General features: G+C 32.8%; 2 pseudogenes; both read left to right on the top strand.

Moving 5' to 3' along the window:
- The first annotated feature begins 853 nt into the window (after window positions 1-853).
- Window positions 854-1,198, top strand: LOC149190670 (pathogenesis-related protein PR-1 pseudogene; annotated as a pseudogene).
- Window positions 1,199-4,332: 3,134 nt separating this feature from the next.
- Window positions 4,333-21,611, top strand: LOC149190669 (pathogenesis-related protein 1-like; annotated as a pseudogene).
- Window positions 21,612-22,078: the final 467 nt, after the last annotated feature.

Raw genomic sequence — 22,078 nt, 5'->3', positions numbered from 1 at the left:
TGGAACTTACTTTCTATAACATAACCCCATGATTATCTTAGCTTCGTATATCAATGTGAATAACGTGTTAAGCTTTGTCCTGGTTGAAGCTTTACTTAGTAATGAAAATGAACATCGGGCAATCTGTCATTGAAGTTATTAAAATTGATATGGTTGTTCAATACTCTGGCGGAGAATGAGAACGTGCGTGGGCCGGTATTGATATCATTCCGGCGGAGGATGATAACGTGCGCGAGCAGGTGTTGATATTTCGGCGTGTGTCTGCGCATACCCATACGCATAGTCATAGTCAGCACCTACCAATCTGGAGAGCTATCTATGTTGAAATAGAGTAAATAGAGTAAGACACAAGCAAACATGTGAAAGCAAGCGTTATGTGGAGAGCTATCTATCTTGACACAAACAAACATGTGAAAGTAAGCGTTATGTGGTCGCTCCTGATAATCATTAAACGTTATCTTACCTTACGATCAAAAGAATAGAAATGGCAGCTTCGTCCTCCTTCCGAAAGGCTAATGCTGGTGGCTATATATACACAGTCGTTGGAGAGATGGAAAGACCATCTTCCAGATATAACCCAGTATAGCTTTGATTACTTATGTGCGAAGAAGCAGAAGCAAGTTAGTATTATTATTCAGATCATCTAAAAGAAGAAGAAGTAGAAACTAGCATTATTGCAACGCTGGCGATTCGCAATACTCATGGGGATAACAACCACGTTGTTGAAGAGACACTGCAACATGTGTTGCATTTTCGTTCTCATTATGATGATGGGAATGGGAATGTCGTCAGTGACTGCTACAGACATGAATGCTACTGCGTTTATTGATGGTCCCACACAATCAAGCAAGAAATGCAGTGGGAGTTGGAATGGGATCGGCAATTATGCACGCTGCAAGACAGAAGGGGCGACTGCCTCCTACAACATTCCGATAGCTCCTTCGGGGAGAACATATTCTGGGGAAGCGGCCATGGTTGGACCCCTTCGCAGGCAGTGGCTGCGTGGATAGATGAGAAGAAGTGGTTTGACTATGCCAAGAATATTTGCACTGGACCTGATTGCACTCACTACACTCAGGTTGTATGGAGGACCACGGCCAAAGTTGGATGCGCCAAGATTATATGCAACTCAGGTGATACTTTCATAACGTGCAATTATTATGCACCAGGGAACTACGTAGCAGCCAGGCCATACTGAAATGAAATGAAATTAAAGGAATCCTGTAAATATATAAGATATGAACACCAAACCTTCAACGCTACTATTGCGATTTCTCTCAATATTCATTCATTCTCTGTTCATGTACGTACAAGTGCTGTGAAACATTTCATATCATCTCAATATAAATAGTCTTTGATAAGTAAATTTCACACTATTTGCACGTATTTATTTCTTATTCTTTAAAAGTCCTGGCTTTTTACACCGTTGCCATTAATACAATTTCCGATATTTCGATTCATACCGGCTTAAAATTGGAATTGGGTATTTATTCCAATACAATTTTTTTGATATTTCAATTCATATCGGCTTGATATTTCAATTCATATCGGCTTAAAATTGGAATTGGGTATTTATTCTAATACAATTTTTTATGATATTTCAATTCATATGGGCTTAAAATTGGAATTGAATATTTATTCAGATTTTTATTATAATTAATATAATTTATTTATTCTATTTAAAAGTTTTTTTTGATATGTCATTTTGAAAATGTAAAATAAATATAAATATAAGTTTTTTAGTTTAATTTTTTTGAAGTTTATCTGATATTTTATTCCCAAAATACATATGAATACACTTTTTTAATCATTTAATTCATGACCTTAAGTTAAGATAGTTAGGTTACTTCACTTAGAGATTATAGTTATAATTTCTATAAAATTATTGTTTTAGCGTTAACATAAATTTAAACACAAAATAGAATAATATTTAAAAGCAATTTTAAAAATTATCTTAAAAGAATGGCTTTAAAAAAAACCTTAAAAAATTGAAAATTTTAGAGAAATGACAAAATTTGAAGATCGTTTTTCAAACAACTTTCAAAACTCAAATAATAATAATAATAAAAATATCTTATAAATCTAATCATTAAATATAACCTATCTATAAGTAAAAATTAAGAAAATTGTAGGTCCGATAGACCAATTTGGTCTGAGTGGACGTTCACCATCATCATCATCATCATCATCATCATCATCATCATCATCATCATCATCATCATCATCATCATCATCATCATCATCATCATCATCATCATCATCATCATTTCATATATATTTATTATGATTTCATAATTATTTAAATTACTCTATTTTAAATAAATAAATATGTTTTGAGGTGTTTAAATATAAATAAATAAAGTGAAATAAAATCATTTTTCAATTTAATAAAGAGAATAAGACTTTTATGAATATTTTTGTATATTTGAGATAGTATCACTTTAAATAAAAATTCATTGATAGATCTATGACGTGGTTATGAAGTATTATTTAACTGATGATCTTCAAGATTCAAATATTTTATTGGTCAATCCAAAAAAATAAAAATAAAATCAATAACCATAACCTATGTTAACATAATATGAATTATATATGGCTATTTTCATCAATAATATTTTTAATATATTTGTATAAGTTGATTGAATTTTATTTAAAAAAAGAAAAGAGGAGAAAACTATATTTTTAACATAATTTTGTTAACATACTATGAATTATAGAGTGAATTTTTTTTATATTTTTTTCGATGTCTTCTTATTAAATTAACTCAATTATATTAAAATAAAATAAAACAATTAGACCTTTTTGTTGAAATTTTATTTGAAATACAATAGATACACAAACAAATACTAAAATTAATTGATATGATGATTGTCTTCTTGATGAACATTACTTATATCAAGAGTTCAAATTGTTTCTTCATTTATTGAATGATATTTGTTTCTTGTCTAAAAATACTATAATATAATTAAGACTCTTCATGTTACTTCAATGCTCTATTTAATGAGGTTTATCCGCTAAATTCTTCTATTATAATTATATATTTGAATTTCGATTAATTCTCACTAAACATAATGTAGGTCAACACACTATTAATTATAAAATTAGTTAATTTATATGAATAACATTTTTACTATTTTCATTTTAAAGTTTACTAAATTTTATATAAATAATCAAACAATTTTTTTTTTTTAATCAAAATTTGTTTTGGATAGAATAAAAATACACATGAGCAACAAAATTAAGTGATATGATTATTGTGTTCCCATGACTATTACTCATGTCAAGAATTTAAATTGCATTGATTTTTGTTTACTATAGGAAAAATTAATGTGTCAAATATTAAGACTCTTCATATTTTCTTGAATGACCCGTGTATTCATTGTGTTTTGCAAACACACTTTTCCCTGTCAACAAGTAATGGAAGCGAGACGAGCCATATATAAATGGAACCTATATAATTAATTTACTTTTTGATTTCAAAAGTAGTCCTTATACCTAATCTTGATAGCTAAGGTATTCAATGTAAAACTAGACGAGCCATATATAAATGGAACCTATATAATTAATTTACTTTTTGATTTCAAAAGTAGTCCTTATACCTAATCTTGATAGCTAAGGTATTCAATGTAAAACTTGACTAGAACAACTCTAACCATGAATTAAAGGTTAAAAACCACCAATTAACCCCAATTTTGAGAAATCACATAAAACCAATTGATGTATGATGATATATTCAACACTAGTCAGCTCTGTTTGGTTGCAAAATAGTCCTCCTACAAAGAGAGTAAGAACCCATTGTTAAATGGATGTCATGCCATGCAGGCATGAAGGTTGGTTGCAAAATAGTCCTCCTACAAAGAGAGTAAGCACTCATTGTTAAATAGATGTCATGCCATGCACCCACGAAGCATGAAGGATTGAAACTTCAACATTCAAAAAAAAAACTAAACTGTGGTGGAAAATACAACAATCCTCTCGACTAATCTTCCAATCATGGATGTCAATCACTCATGACTCTATACTTGGCATCCACCTATTCAATCATGCATGAGTCTTGAATTAGTATCCACCTTGTTATTTGATGACCAATGCCATCATTGTAGCCTAATGGAAGTCGACCATTACACTGTAAGAATTATTGGTATAGGGAAATATCTCATTTTCATAGTGATTTTGATTTATGCTCAATTTACTCCTTAATTAGAACCTTATGGCACCAATATAAGCATACTTGAAAAATTAGCACTCAAAAATTAGCATTCAAAAAAATCTTACCTTACTAATTGAATGAAACACATAGGGGAAACTATAACGAAAACAATTGGGCGAACTATGCCGGTGTGTTACAAGATAATAATGTGAATAACGTGTTGTGCTCGTCTGTTAGAAAATATTTATGTGAATCACATGTTAAGCTTCGTCTGTTTTCACTTGATTGAAGCTTTACTTCATGTGGAATCGGGAATTTTGGCGTGCGTGGAAGTTATTTAACTTCATGTCGGTGTTGAATATTCCGGCGGAGAATGATAACGTATTCATGTTTCAACTTTTGTCTGCGCATATCGATCGTCAATATCAACAAAGCGAGCACCTAGCAATCTGCAGAGAGGTACCTTGAAATACATAGAGTAAGACACAAACAAACATGTGAAATTAAGAAGTTATGTGGACGCTCTGATAATTGCAGCTTCGTCCTCCTTCCAGATATAGCTAGTTATACACAGTGGTTGGAGAGATAGAAAGACCATCTTCCAGATATAGCTTGCTAGTTATACACATATTTGCGAAGAAGCAGAAGGAAATTAGTATACGCACATTTGCGAAGAAGCAGAAGGAAGTTGGTATTTTTATTCGGATACTAGTACTAAATTCAGCAACGCGGGCGATTCACAATACTCATGGGGATAACCACGTTGTTGAAGAGCCACTGCAACATTTCCATTTCCATTTTCGTTCTCATTATGATGATGGCAATGTCATCGGTGAATGCTGCAGACATGAACGCTACTGCCGCGTTTATCGATGGCTTTTTGGGTCCACACAATCAAGCAAGAAATGCGGTGGGAGTTGGTCCTCTTCAATGGAATCGCAAACTTGCAAATTATGCGCGCAATTATGCAAGACAGAGAAGGGGCAACTGCCTCCTACAACATTCGGACAGCCCCTTCGGAGAGAACATATTCTGGGGAAGCGGCCATGGTTGAACATAGATGAGAAGACTACACTCAGGTTGTATGGAGAAGTTAGAACCACCGCCAATGTTGGTTGCGCCAAGATTATATGCAATTCAGGCGATACTTTCATAACCTGCAATTATGATCCACCAGGGAACTACATCGCAAGCAGGCCTTACTGAGCGAGCGTATATTTAAATACGAACATTCTTCCTCATATTACGATTTGTTACATGCCTTTCCTTTTTGTAAAACACAGTTTCTCTGAGATACGGTGGCAATTAATATAATTTATGTGAAGATGATACCTCAATTAATATAATTTATGGCAATTAATAATATGTATGTTATATTCTCCAAAGTATATGGATTTCGTTTACAAACATACCTCTCAATCAATAGTAGGCTCATATTTATGCTTATTTTCGTACAAAAAAGACTTGTAATAATTGAAATAATTGAAAAGTATTCTCACGAAATTTACATTTTAATAGGAGGAGTGAGGTACTAAGTAATTCTTTTCGCGTACTAATCGATGTTTTTAGCAATAATATCTTTCTGGCCCGTCAAAGTTTACTCTGGTTATTGAAATATTTTAGCCTCAAAGTAACAACATATCTGAAATGTATACAATTTGTTTGGCGATCAGTTATATATATATATCAAAAGCACTCAATTATTATGTAAATGATCAGATTCAAGTTTTCAATTTTTCATCAATCAAGCAAGAAGAAGAAGAAAAAAAAATAAAAATTTCAGTAAACATAACTTATGTTAACATAGTAAGTATAATATGTAGTTATTTTGTATTAATATATTTTTCTAACTTAATTGAATTTTATTAGGAAAATTAGAAAATGATATTTTTCAAATAATTATACTTTTTTAATTAATTTTAATTTGAATAAATTTCGACGATTATATAACCTATGTCACCATACTATGCATTATATAGAGTTAATTTGAATCAATATTTTTTCAACTCTTTTCTTATTAAATTAAGTAAATTATATTTAGTTAAAAGAAAAGAAAAAATACTAGATTATTTTGTTCAAAGATTATTTCAAAATAAAATATAAATACAAATAAACAACAAAATTAATTAATGCAATGATTGTACTCTTAATAAACATGACCCATAACAAGAATTTATATTGCTTCCTCATTGATTTCAAAATAAAATAGAAATACAAATTAACAACAAAATTAATTAATTCAATGATTGTATTCTTAATAAGCATCACCCATAAGAAGAGGTTAAATCGCTTCCTCATTGATTGATATTTATTTCTTGTATGAAAAACTCATGATACATATTAAGACTCTTTAGATTACCACATTGCTCTCTGTTTAATGATATTTTCCATTAAAAATTTATTTTATAATTATGTACTTGAATTAATATTGATTTGAATAATTTGTCTAAATATAGCTCATGTCAACAGACTCTGAATTATATATAATTAATTTGTATTAATATTTTTATTATTTTTTTCATTTTAAAATTTACAAAATTATATTTTTTAAAATAACCAATAAAAAAAAAATCTTAAACTAATGAATCCAATATTAAATTCTCATTTTTATTATTGTGGGAAAAACTAATGAGCCCAATATTAAATTCTCTCTGTATACTTTGTGTTATGCAAACTTGTTTTTCCCTTTTAGCATTAAGGAATCTACCATTCATGGAAGGTAATGACAAGTCGAGAATGCATATATTTTATGTACTTCTTTTATTTCAACTATAGTTGTTATGCCTAATAATGATAGCTAGGATATTCAATGTAAAATTTGACCAAGACAATTCTCACCATGAATTCAAGGTCAAAAACCACACATCAACCCCACAAAGTAAAAAAATTCTCAACCCAAATTTTGAGAAATCTAATAAAAACAATTGTTGTATGTTGATATATTCACTATTAGTAAAGACCTAATGCACAAGTTTGTTGGCGCAGGGTTGGTTGCAAAATATTCTCCGAATCAAATTAAACATATGTAGTTCCAAAGAAAAACTAGTTAGTAAGTCTAGATCAAAAAATTATTGGCTACTATAGCCTCCCTACGAAGAAGGTAGGAACCTATTTTTAAATGGATATTATGCATGTATGATGCGAAAGGGTTTAAGGGTAAGACTTCAACATTTGGAAACACAAATAAAATGTGGCGGAAAATATAACAATCCTCTCAACTAATCTTCCAACCATACATATCAATCATGTATGAGTCTCGACCAGGTATCCACTCAGTGATTACCTTACCAATCCCATCAATGTCGCCCAATGGAAAGCATATCATTGACCACTAAGCTTGAAGAATGGTTAATATAGGGAACTATTGCATTTTCCTAGTGATTTTGATTTTTGCTCAACTCGCCCTTTACGTGGAGCTCATAATGTGTTAATGGCATCATTGTTACTGCACTAATGGGCATACTTGAAGAATTCGCACTCAAAATAACTTCGATTTCTACAATTTCATACTTGAAATAGAATATAATTAAGTGCATGCATACAAATACAAGGCATAGAATATGTATGACTTTGCACTTCCCATATTTTTCTAGATTTTTCAAATCTAGGGAGGTTTTTTTAATAGCAGCATTTTGAATTTGTGTATTAATATAACTATGCGGATTTGAATTTTTGCATCTCTAAATCTTTAGTGTTCATTTGCACCATACGATGGCTTGGTGAAAATGAGACTACATTAAACAAATCAATTGTAGATGCATAATAGAAATTAAAGTAAACTCTCCAGGGAAGATAAATTCAATAGTTGGTAAAGGAATTAACGGATACAATTATATGGTGAAATTAAGCATTATGCATCATCTACGTCAACGATAAATCTTTGCTTGTATTTTATTTATTAAAAAAATAATCTTTCGATTTTGGATCAATTTAATATTGTAATGCTTTTCAAATTTTTATTCCTTAATAGTAAAGGAATATTTTTACAAGTTGCAAGGTTTTATATCACTTTAAATTTAATGGGAAAATTTGCGAAATTTAGCGTGAAAAAATATTTAAAATTTAATAATATTCATTCAAAAAATGTAGAACATTTTTTGGTTATGTGTTTATGTGTAAATATGTAAATCCTTGCTAATTGAGTGAATAGTTCATGTTTTAAATTTCTTCTTCCTTTGTGTTCATAGATGTGGAAAATTTAATTCAACTTCAAGAAAATCACGCCTAAAAATAAGCTAACAACTTGGAAATCATGTTCAACCATTTCCTCCTATCACACTAAAATCTTCTTGCAATATTTTAAGTCTTATCACAATCATTGAAATCTATGTCCTAACAAGTGTGAGTACATAAGTGTACAATTCAATCTTTTTTAAGTAACGATATCTTTTTAGTAAGCCAAATTTTAGCGTTCGTGTTGAATGTTTTGAGCACCAAGGAGGGATTAAAATTTTGGACTTACCATAATGGAAACCCTATCACCTTCATTCGATGCCATTTTCATGGGACATTGTTTGCTTCAGGGCTCTGCCTTTTTTCGGAACCCCGTGATCTTGGTGTTATTGTCGGCGATTTGGTAAATTAGGGGAAAAAAATTATTGCAAGGTTCTCCCTACCTCCATTCTAACCCCATCACTCCAAATATCTTTAACTTTAAGGATTTATGAGGCAAATCTCAGGGGTTCTTCTTGTATGCAGGTAGACGTTGCATACCTTGTCTCTTCACTTGCGGCCAAAATTCAGGATCACATAAGAATCCCATCTTTCTTTATTCAGTTTGCTACATGGAAGTACGCATCTTTAGGAAAGGAAGTCACTTAGAAATTATGGCATGGTTGAAGACACTTCAATCTATCTAGTATCAATATTAAATGGTGGAGCCAAATGCTAGGGTGCGTCCTCTTCCTCCCAGTCCAAATCCTTCAAGGATGCCCTAAATGCCATGGATTTTTTTTCTAAAAACATCATTTCCATTAATAGAATTGACGTCCCCAAAAAAATGATATTTCAATTTATATGGGCTTAAAAAGGGAACTGGATATTCATTTTATGTTATTTAAATTATATGGATTTTTATTGTAATTAATATGATTTTTTTTTTATGCTTTTTTCCAAAGTTTACTTGGCATGTCTTTTGCAAATATAAAATAGGTATTGGTACCAAGTTTTATGTTCAAATCTCCTAATTTCCTAATTCGTGATTGTCTACTAAGAGATTCTGGTAAATGCAGCTACACATTATAGTCATAATTTCAATGAAAATATTACTCCAAACTTAATATAAACCTAAACACGAGATATAATAATATTTACATGCAACTACAAAAAATATCGTACTAAACTAGCAACAACTATGTTGAATTTCAAAACTGTTATCGCTATTGGCATGACAAAAAAACAAAATAAAATGATTAAGAGAAAAGAAATTCGAATTAGAACTGAAGGAGAGTGATATAGAACTACAAAAATATACAGCAAGATAAGTTTAACAAACATTTTGTATTATAGAGATGCCCATTAATGCCTCTGTGGTCTTACTCTGCACAAACCTCAAATTTCCTTGCACTGGGCACCAAGTGTAATAGTACATTTGATTTGGTGCTGTAATCACCAAAGCTGAAATATGTTGAGGTTATCATTAATTAAATCATCACCTTGCCCGATCATTATGCAATCCTTCAAACATAACTATGCAAACGGGTCGATGTCCCAATCCCGACAATGGGACAACTCTTGACAAAGGAAACTCTAGTTGGTCGTGTTGTTAACCGACAACCAAGCAAAAAAAGGATGTCGACTGCAAGTGCTTCAGCGGTATCGACAGTAAATGGTCGAACAATAGAGCGGTCGATGGTAGGTGCTTGGTGGTAAATGGGAGAGTTTTGGCTAGAAGCAAAGTTTGATTTTTCTCATTCACACCAGGCGAGATAAGGTCCATCTTATTTCAATGCACAAATGCTACTATGAACAAGTTCCTATTAAAGTGTCTTTTTATTTGTAGCATTTGTGCATCCAAATACGATGTAACATAAAAAAAATAATTGCAACATTTTAGCTCCGAGTGAGGTTCACTTCTAGTTATTAACATTGAATGGGTTAGAAACAACGTCGTGTGAACGAACCTTTTTAGTACTTTCTGACTTACGAACATTAACATTTTCTGCAAAAATATCATTTCCATAATACATGAACTTTATAGCATTAAGATAATAGTTAAGTTGAAGCCAACAAGCGATAATATAAGCAATATCAGTAATTAATTCTTCTCGGACGTAGTATTAGGCTATATTCTTGTGTGGAACGAGACAACATTGGAGCTATGGAGCAACTAACTAGGGTTTTTCTTCTTCTTTTTTAGCGAGGAGAGTTGCGTAGTCGGCAAGATCCTTGTATTTTGGACGTGGTCGATGTCCTCTGGCGTGGCATGGGCACTTCTATGCAGGTCCATGGTCAAGAACTCATAGGATTGCATATGAGGTGTTTTTGGTTTCCATACATTACGAAGCAACAAGGATGTTTGAAGAAAGCCACAAATATAGCCGTTGACAACTCTCCTATGTTAGGGCTCTTCTTATGGATGTTATCTATCTCAAAATCGACAGAAAACCCTTAAGAATCTATTCTAAAAATATGGGTGTGGTCGTGGCAGGAGAGTCCATCTATTCAAATGTTTGAACACATTTTAATTTTTTCTTGGTGATTGTATTGACAACTCCCTCTAGTGTTTTTTGCGGCACGGGATGGAACATGTATTTCTAATTTTGTTCCTTTTTCCCATAAGCATACATTCCTTCGTTTTGGTCGATGAAGAGTCAATGGATGTAAATGATCCATCACTATTTACTGTGGGCGTTAATTTGCGTGTGACAAAGATGATGAAAGTTGGCAGATACGTCTCCTATTGGGATACAAACCACATTAAAAGGAAACACACCCTCCCTGGATGGTGCCTTTCATCCCTCAGGCATGGGGGGATTCATATTCTTTCCGGCTTTTCATTAAAAGTGTGCATGGGAAGGCATCCCTATTTTGGATAAATGCCACAAATACTATTTATGTTGTGAAACAGAATATTAGGAGATAGTGGGAAACTCCCATTGAGGTTCAAAACCTCATACGTGGTTTATATTATGCCGGTATGGGTGGGACTTCGAAATCTTCGCCTTCCCTTCTAGCACCCCAGTGTCATAGAGGACATTGGGAATACTCTTGAAAAAATCAACTAAGTGGACAGTGAAAGGATAGAGAAAGGCATGTTTCTATTCTCTAAATTATGTGTAGAGATTGACGAGAGTAAAGGCCTTCTTGGTCATATACAAATGAAACATAAAGAATCCAGTTGGACACAAGTTTAAGATTATGAGAAGACAATTTTTAGATGTCACGCACGTTTTCAATCTGTCCACTTACAGAGCACAAGTCCTCAAGCTAAAAGAACCCAAAAAATAAGAAGAGGCAGATAAATAAACAAAGGGTGGGGCAGTATTCAAATCCTCACCTATCAGTCGTAGAGGAGAAGGAGATATCAGAGATCCAACCAGTCCAAACAGAAGAGGGTGCTCAGACACATCATGGCTTACTCATAACAGGGGTTCATGTGACCAATGTTGATGCTTCTCCTCATCAGAATAGGGTAGATAATGAAACCTTCTTAGTTTCATAACGACAGACTAAAGAGAGACACATGGAGGATGGGTTGGTGGGCTCAAAATGTGAACTTGTATCAGAAAGCTCAGATTCAGACAAATATCATCCTACAAAGCTATCCACGAATGTGTTTGCTATGGTTCCAGTTGGCCCCAATCTAGTGGTTTCATTAGAGGAAATTTCAACCTAAAAGTGGCCTCCTAAGGGAAAATAATAAAATAATAGTTAAAATAATAAAAACAAGAGTTATGAATTTTGGAGGGAAAAAATGTGTTCGGCACACTTTTTTAATGTATCTTTAATTTTAATCAATGTGGGTCTTCTCAAAAGTGTGCATGATGGGTACTCATTGGATGCATAATTTAATTTCGCATCCAACGAGTGTCTACACTTGAAATTTGAATAAACCATTAAGGAGATAAGCCAAAAATACAATTATATATATATATATATATATAGTAGTTTTTCTTCTTTTCCCTCCAAAATATTTACATGTACCTCTTTTTAAATTTAAAATATTTTGATTAGTTTACATATTATGACATGAAAATTACGTGAAAAATTCATAGGTACTTTTAGGCTAAAATTTCCTCTAATGGGAATCAGGTCCATAAAAAGAAAGGAAAGAAGGGGAGGATTAGTGATTTCCACACTTCTTTATCTTCCCCATTGTACCACATATTTTATTTTCTTTCTCTTCTATTTTTATGTTTCTCTTATGTTCCATTTTGGTATTTCTCTGTTAGTCTTTAGGCATATACTTTTGACTACGTATGCCACTCTTGGATGTGGGCATATCCAAGGAGAATTCACACGCCTAGAATGTATATACAAAATGTATTTTCCTTCTATTATTGAATGGAAGTCCATTTTTTTTTTCTCGGGAAAAATGTTTATATTCTTATCCAAACAAGCATTATTATCTTGTTGAATATTGGAGCATTTTATGTTTATTCGCTTGAACATATTAAACAATTTAATACTTATTTCATGAAGGTGTTGATATTAGTAAAAGAGTTCCCAAATTCATTGTGGATTCAACATTGAATTATATTATATAAGAACATCAAGGAACGTCATAGTATTTTCTAACTAATTTGGGTTTGGACTCTAGAAAGGGAAAAAAATTGTTTTGTGACTCTAACATATTATTTTTGGAAGATCATTGCAAAAAATCTCATTTTTGTACAATAGAAACTACAAATAATAGTAACAATGATATGGATACTCTAGAAACAAGTTAACACGGAGTTATGTTGTATCAACCCATGAAAGATAATGGTTGCCTCTAAGGGATAGCTGAGAAATAATGTCTTTTTCCCTACATAAAATATAGGTTTTCCATGTTTTCAAGATTCCATGCTAATAGGAACTCAACATGCCACTAATATTTTGCAAAGGTGCATCTATGCCTATATTGCTTATGCAGTTATATTGACATGGATTCGTACATTTTACTATGTTGTCGAAAAGAGTCCAACTCGCACCTTGGTTATTGACTAGATATTTTGTGCGTTGTTCATCGTGTTCCTTCTATAAAAAAAAATGTGACATACAAGATTAGTATTTCTTTTCTTCTTTCACCATCATATAGTAATTCTAGTTGATCAACTATCACAACCGCACATACGAAAATCTAAGTTTCCTCTCCTTTTGATTCTCATGCGTAACTTAACAAAGGCCTCTATCCTTCCCACCAAAAACAAAAATCTCGAATCTTCTTTAGTGCTTTTGGCTTATAACCTTTCTCAATGACTCTTTTTTTTTTTTTTCCAAAGCCTCCTTAGGAAGGTGAAGATCGTTATATTATCACCTTTCTTACCTTTCGACATTTAAAACCTTGTAAGGGTTGTAAGTTTTTTCTCTAAAAACATCTCCTCCCTTTTACTCAAGAGAAATATACATCTATCTCTTAAAGCACAGTTCGTTCTATTCTAGGATGTAAAATAAACTATCCAAAATTGTTTGGAATGTATTAAGAAATGCATGTTGTTGTCAACTGATCATTCCTCACCCTAATATAGGTATTTTAGCAATAATCGCGTTCAGGACCACATTCCTAATTCACTTCCACAGAAACTCCAAGATTAATAAGTAACACAGATCTTCATTGGATTTTGAATTGTATTTGCTACTTTATTTTGTTTGAGATACCTAGGGTTTTTCCTCTGATTGAGTAAACTTCTACAGTTTGATACTTACTGTGCAGAAACATTGCCAGAAATGGCCTCAATGGTACTATGTTGTATTCATCCTCAAACATGATTGGCCTCGTATATTTGTAGGCTTATCCAAATTAAGTTATTGTATTTAAGATGTGTTCATGGAGAAATTGTCCTAACAATGGATAAGGTGAAGTGCATAAATTTGAATCACAATCAAATTTTAGGTTAGATGAAAGATATATTTGGAAAGCATTCCAACCAATCTACTCTATAATATTTTCTCAAAATAATACAAAACCTATCATTGTTTTTTAAGTATATTGTAGTTTGTAGTTTCCCATAATCTTGTATATGAATTTCATAAAATAGTCCTGATCTATGTAGGCGAATGCTTTGATTCTTGAGGATTCCTTGGCAATGATAAAGATCGAGGGGAATTCTACATCCCTTTTTAGGAAATGGAAATTTGGTGATGCTTCAAATAGGAAATAATTCCAATATAGACGCTAGTTGTTTAATTTTTGAATTATGTATTACGAAATGTTAGTATTCATTATAAAAACATATTTTCATATGCCATTCTTTTGTGTAGGTTAAAAGTCACAAATATTTTGGGCACTATCTGGGGGCTTCGCCCAATGAACCTTTGACATATCACATGCATTTGTGGCATACTAAAGCTTTATTGCGCTCTGTGAGGGCTACTTCCTGTGTAGTGTTTTGAAATGGTTAATTTGACAAAATAAAATCAATGTTAGTCTATTTGTAAATTCATGAGAATCTATTATAAAAATGTTAATTTCATTATAATTCCTAGGATCTTAGTTCAAATACTAAACTTTTTTTCAATCATATGTCATTTTGTTGATATCATGGAAGAGGTTTAGGTTGATTCATGTTTCCTTTTTTGTTTTCAACTGAAATACCAACAATATATACACGATTCTTCCACAAGGTTATTTGGTGCCTATTGAATGTTTTGAGCATCCTCGTTATCTACGCTATAGCGATACAAAACTATGCACCATCAATCTCAACCTGAAAACTAAAAGCCAACTGAAATCGTCCAATTAACGTACCGGAAAACCTCAGTGCAGTAATCCATAATAGAATTAATGCACTAGAATACCTCAATGCATTAATACTTGATCAATATTCATTTTGTAACTTTTGAAAATGTCTATTTTGTACAATCAAAGTTTGTATGTGGATATATCGTTATATGCATTCATGTTCTTCACTGAGTACAAAATTTCAATTTGACGAATTGTTTCCCTTTTTATGAACATGAACATACTTCTTTCAATTTTATAATTATAATACTTGTTATCTTTTTATCTAATGCTTGATTCTGCTATCATAATTACAGTACAGCTGATGATTTTTTATAATAGAAAGGACATTTTTTATCCTATAAAGATACAAGGTACCCTCACATATTTACTAGAAATTTCACGAGATTATGGAAAAATGGGCTTCTAATGCAACTACTACCGATTCCATTATTGTTGTACATATGTGAAAATACTCTTTGTTTTGTTGTTTGGAAAGGCAATGATGGTGAGCTAATTAACTAATGAAGTTTATATTCTCAACAAAATTGACCTTCACTAATGGTCGTGACAAGGTATCCAAACAAAGTCAAATCCAAAGTCTCATTTTTTTTCCAATTGAGCGGTGCAATTTTAAATATTCTAGGCCAATTGGAATTTGAATCATAGTATCACTACACTGCATCAAACATGAAAAGATATGTCAGTGGCTTTCAAAACTCTATTGTTAAATATGTCTTACAGTCCCTCTCAATTCAATATAAGAAAATAAATCTATTTAGCAAAGTTGATTATTATTTTCTTAGGAGGTCATCAAATACCATTATAGGTTCCCTACAAATAATAGTTATCTACTTATTGTGATACATTGAAACTTGGGAGTGCCTAACATTCTACAACAAATGTCTCTTAGTCGATTTTACTCATCCCTTAATTAGATTAATATTTCATTTTGAACGCAACAAGTGTTTACTGATGAGGAATTTGAAACTGGGTTTTGACCCCAGCCTAACACATTTTCTCGCTAGAGCCAAAAAAAGTTCAAAAACTCCAAAATTTGAAGCACCTAATGGAATCTTAAATTATACTACCTCTATCACTTACCTTGTTTTTGTTGCATGTGATTTACCATGATGACTAAAAGCATCAGCGAAAAATGCTAGTCCGCTTCATGTGTCATATCATTGAAACTCTCTATTACAATACAATTTAGCCTTGCAAAAAATGTCGCAGATCCAATAGAATAATTTCAAACTTCATGACACTTGATGCCTTATTTACCTTCTCTCGCAATTGACACATTGGAATATCAGAACTAGGTTTTATCAGAGTGTTAAGGGGCCGATATGATTTTAATAAATAACTTGCAAGACCCGATACACTTCTGATATCAGTGTTTCGAAGCTTTGTGATCACATGGCTATTTAGCTCAAAGGATGGTAGGCTGATAAAAAAACTTTTGATGACAGAGATAATGATATTTGGTTTTTGACTGACTTTTGTAAGAAAGCATAAATCAAAGTAAACTCCACTTGTAACAATGTTTCCAAACTCGAAGGCCGAAAGCAAAATGATAATGACTTCTAACAGAAAAGGCCAAACTATGAGAATACGGTTAACATATTCAGAAAACTCTGAGAATACGGTTAACATATTTAGAATTTGACCATTTTGATAGATTTAGGTGTTATAATTAAATAAATGTGGATATTGATAATGATTAACAATATTAATGCAAATTGAAAATCTCAACATTTTAAATAAAATTATAAGTATTTAACATTCAAATATTTTATTCCATGGGATAATGAATATATATATATATATATATATATATATATATATATATATATATATATATATATATATATATATATATATATATATATATATATATATATATATATAATGTTGTATTTTATAAGTTGTATATGTATAATGTTGTATTTTATAAGTTTTAACAACAAACAAATAAATGTTTATATAAGTGTGTAGTTTTCCCTTTATTAATTTTGATCAAAATTAGAGTTCTCAAAATAGTTTTCAATTTCATATATACAAAAACATTTGATGGTAAATAAACATTTATAAATGTGAATTCTAATACTCAAATCAAATATATTTTCATTGAAAAATTGGATATGTGATTTTTAATTATGAATGAGATATATTTTCATTAAAATTTACATAATGTGATTGATTAAAAAATGTGAATTTAAATGCCATTTTTAATTATTAATCAATTTCTTTTGACATTTTCATTACAAATTAGACACGTAGGTAATTTTCTACCCTTTATTAAATAATTGATTTTTTAATTGTATAAACTCTAAAAAAAACTGTTCATTTTATTTTATTGATCTCAATTTTTTAAAATAAAAGTACATATTCAAAATTATCAAATTCAATATTTTTAATTTTCTGTTGATTAAGTAGAGAGATGTAACTATTTTTATCTTGTTTTAATTAGAAATGTCAAACTAAAATATTTGATTTTAAAAATTAATTTTTTTTTTGGAATGCCACTTGTTTGCCACCTCTCCATCGCTTTAATTTTTATTGGACTAGCATGATCCAACTATCTATCCACTTATGCTATTTGTAACAAGCATGCTATTAATTAGTGTTCATTTTGAGTTCAATGCTTAGATAGTATCATTTTAGTTGAGTTCATAAATTGTGGCAGTCTCTAATTGTGATATCACACATAGGCATTATTAGATTGAGGTTATCCACACTATAAAGAGAGAATCTAGTATCCTACAAAGCATAGCCAACATGTCAAGGATTAATAGAAATGGGAACATAACGGAGGTTAGGAGAAGCATGGTTGATGTGAGGTCTTTACTTCTCTATCTTATGCGAACCTAAGGGAGGTTAGTAGGAGCATGGTTGATGTGAGGTCTTTGCTTCTTTGTCTTTGTTTAGTTATTGTTTTTCAAGTTCATATCTTGCCATATTTGGATTATAATTAGTCCTTTGAGTGGCTAAGGGCTCTTTAAGATCATTTTTTTCCTATTATTTACTCCCTTTCTCTACATAAACTCACTCATCCCAAAGGCAACCATGGAAAGATTAAATTTGGGTTCTTTTGATTTCTTATTCTCTACCATCTAAACGACAAATTTGTGACCTAAAGATGCCACACCTATCAATAAATTCGGCTTCTTTCTATTTCTCATTTTCCATCATCATGGAAACCAAGGTTTTGGTGAATTAGTAAACATGTCTTTGAAAGCCTTGGTGTCCCATGACCTAGAGAAGTGGGAATCCTCTACCCACATTTGGAATTACACCCTTATATACTCAGAGGAGGTTTGTTGGTAATTTTTCATTACCAAATTAGCCTCCTCTTCCATACTGCCCCGCATTTCTAAAGCTAAAATCTATCGAAAACATTGTTGCACCTTAATGGTTTCCCTCTCTATTGTTTTCCCTGGAGGTAGGAAGAGGCATGCCTTGTAGAATGAGTGTGGCCTTTGCCTCTTCTAAGTGCATTTTTCAACTTGATTATGGGACTTTAGGCTTTGAGATTATGGCTTTCCTTACTTCGAGCATTGCGATTGAATGGGTTCCTTCTCTATCACTTTTCCCTAACGATAGGAATAGTGCGCCTTATAGAATGAGTGTAACATTTGCCTTATCTAAGTGCAGTTTTTGCAGATTGATTATGGGACTTTAGGCTCTGACATTATGGATTTCCCTACTACAAGAGTTCTAATAATTTGAATGCTCTAAGCATACACCATGCTCATAACGAGTAGGCTACATTTAATCAACAAAACCACTAAGAGAGTAACGTCTTCTAATGTAATGCGAATGTAATAGGGTGACAGATAAAGGATTACTCTAGAAATACATCGATCTTGAGGAGTCTTGAGAAACAATTGAGATTTCGTATGCTTTAAGTCACCACCCTTCATTGTCAAGTTTTCCTCACTCATAATAACTGGTTAGTGTGTCTTGTATTCACTACCTACATAGAGAGCTTTAAACCTGAACTCACTTTCAATATCTTCCCTCCCCATTTTTTTGCCCCTAATTTTGAAAATATTAATGTGAACAACATGTCTTGGTTGGTTAGTTTTTGTTTGGTCGAAGCTTTACTGAAATTGAATATCGGGCATTGTTGTTCAATAATGTGGTGGGGGATGATGAGGTACGCGGCCAGGTATTCATATTTCAGCATGTGTCTGCCAATACTGATAGTCAATGTCAAGAGAGAAAAAACGTCCCAATCTGTACACCTAGTGAACACAAAAAATGGACTCCCTATCTTGAGATAGAGTGAAACAGGAAAAACAATCTCGGACTCTGAAGATATGTATCTTGATTTTTACACATAATAACAGTTCATTTTACTGTCAAGTTAATTTATTGGAACTTAATTTTACTTTCTATAACATAACCCCGTGATTATCTTAGTTTCGTATATTAATGTGAATAACGTGTCAAGCTTTGGCCTGGTTGAAGCTGGTTGAAGCTTTACTTAGTAATGAAAATGAACATCGGTCAATCTGGCGTTGAAGTTATTAAAATTGATATGGTTGTTCAATACTCTGGCGGAGAATGAGAACGTGCGTGGGCCGGTATTGATATCATTCCGGCGGAGGATGATAACGTGCGCGGCCAGGTATTGATATTTCGGCGTGTGTCTGCGCATAGTCATAGTCAGCACCTACCTCCAGCTATCTATGTTGAAATAGAGTAAATAGAGTAAGACACAAACAAACATGTGAAATTAAACGTTATCTTAACTTGCGATCAAAAGAATAGAAATTGCAGCTTCGTCCTCCTTCCGGAAAGCTAATGCTGGTTGGAGAGATGGAAAGACCACTTCCAGATATAACCTAGGATAGCTTTGATTACTTATATGCGAAGAAGCAGAAGCAAGTTATTATTATTATTATTCAGATCATCTATAAGAAGAAGTAGTAGAAACTAGCATTATCTCAACGCCGGCGATTCGCAATACTCATGGGGATAACAACCACGTTGTTGAAGAGACACTGCAACATGTGTTGCATTTTCGTCCTCATTATGATGATGGGAATGGGGATGTCGTCAGTGACTGCTACATGTTGGAATATTAATTTCAACCGCGCGGCGGTTTTTGAAAACAACCCCGGTCTTCCCGCACCGCCATTCACCAAAGGTGGTTTCCATAGCGGAGGCTCCGAACACATTCACATTCCGCCACGCGTCCCATGTACGAGCGCCGAAACCGCTTTCCCCGGACGCTAAAGGTCGTTCTGTTTGCGGGAGCTTGGCGTGCGAATTCCGTCAGATTGTTTTGGAGGCTCAGATCGCCGTGAAGCTGCGCGGACTTTATCGACTGGGCCCGATGCGCTGTGGTGGCGACACGTGGCACCGGCCTGCGTCAAATCAGATTTTGCGTGGTGTGGAAGTTTTTTTTGTTGACCGCCGAGAATGGACGAGTTAATGATTTTAATGCTTGACGTAGTTTTTTGGTGAACGCCCTTTAAATGGTTATGGGCACATTATCATATTTTTTATATATGTAGTTTTAGGTGTGGCTCTTTAATATGATTATGGGCTATGTTTTTTTTGTATGTTATATATATATAAAACGTTGTGTTGAGCCCGCATTATATGCTGTAGAAAAGGGCCGACGTGCTGTTGTTTTAATGTGTATTGTGGCTGCGGCAGCGCACAAGGTGTGGACTGTAGTTGACATTGTGGTAGTGTGCCTGCGCACGATGTGTGCGAGATTTTTATATGGAGAATGCACAGCAGTGCAAGGGCAAAAAAAAAAACTAGAATAGGACTGTAATTTTTTTTTTGTTCAGGGATTTGTAATGAACGCACAGCAGTGCGAGATATCATTGGAATGAATAGAACGCACAGCAGTGCGAAAAGAATTTGAAAACAGGGATGTATTGTATTGCTTGCTCATCGCAAAAGCAAGAGATAGCATGAGATTGGTTTTGTAATACCCACAGCAGTGGAAGACCAGAAATGAGGAGACAGAGTTTCTCCAGTGAATCCCTCTCTGCGTAGAGGATGAAAGTTGTAACAGTTTTTTGTTTTTAAGCAATAGAAAGTGTTTTTTATGGCTGTGTAATGGACTGTTATGAGTCATTTTGTTTTTAATAGCTTCGCTGTGCAAAGGTCCTGGAAGAAATGGAACAGAGCATTGGCTCTGTGGTATTTGCTTGATTGGTTTTGGTATTTTCCCATTTAAAAATACCCAACACTACAGACATGAAATGCAGTGGGAGGTGGTACTCTTCAATGGGATCGCAAACTTGCAAATTATGCACGCAATTATGCAAGACAGAGAAGGGGCGACTGCCTCCTACAACATTCCGACAGCTCCTTCGGGGAGAACATATTCTGGGGAAGCGGCCATGGTTGGACCCCTTCGCAGGCAGTGGCTGCGTGGATAGATGAGAAGAAGTGGTTTGACTATGCCAAGAATATTTGCACTGGACTGATTGCACTCACTACACTCAGGTTGTATGGAGGATCACGGCCAAAGTTGGATGCGCGAAGATTATATGCAACTCAGGTGATACTTTCATAACGTGCAATTATTATCCACCAGGGAACTACGTAGCAGCCAGGCCATACTGAAATGAAATGAAATTAAAGGAATCCTGTAAATATATAAGATATGAACACCAAACCTTCAACGCTACTATTGCGGTTTCTCTCAATATTCATTCATTCTCTGTTCATGTACGTACAAGTACTGTGAAACATTTCATATTATCTCAATATAAATATTCTTTGATAGGTAAATTTCACAGTATTTGCACGTATTTATTTCTTATTCTTTAAAAGTCTTGGCTTTTTACACCATTGCCATTAATACAATTTCTGATATTTCAATTCATACCAGCTTAAAATTGGAATTGGGTATTTATTCTAATATAATATTTATGATATTTCAATTCATATCGGCTTAAAATTGGAATTGGGTATTTATTCTAATACAATTTTTCTGATATTTCCATTCATATGGGCTTAAAATTGGAATTGAATATTTATTCAGATTTTTATTATAATTAATATAATTTATTTATTCTATTTAAAAGTTT

Source organism: Pinus tabuliformis, chromosome 3_1 (assembly GCF_031772625.1).
Source record: "Pinus tabuliformis cultivar Carrire ecotype Pingquan chromosome 3_1, CPIR1, whole genome shotgun sequence".
In the NCBI taxonomy this organism is placed as follows: domain Eukaryota; kingdom Viridiplantae; phylum Streptophyta; class Pinopsida; order Pinales; family Pinaceae; genus Pinus; species Pinus tabuliformis.
This window is presented reverse-complemented; position numbering and strand designations above follow the sequence as displayed.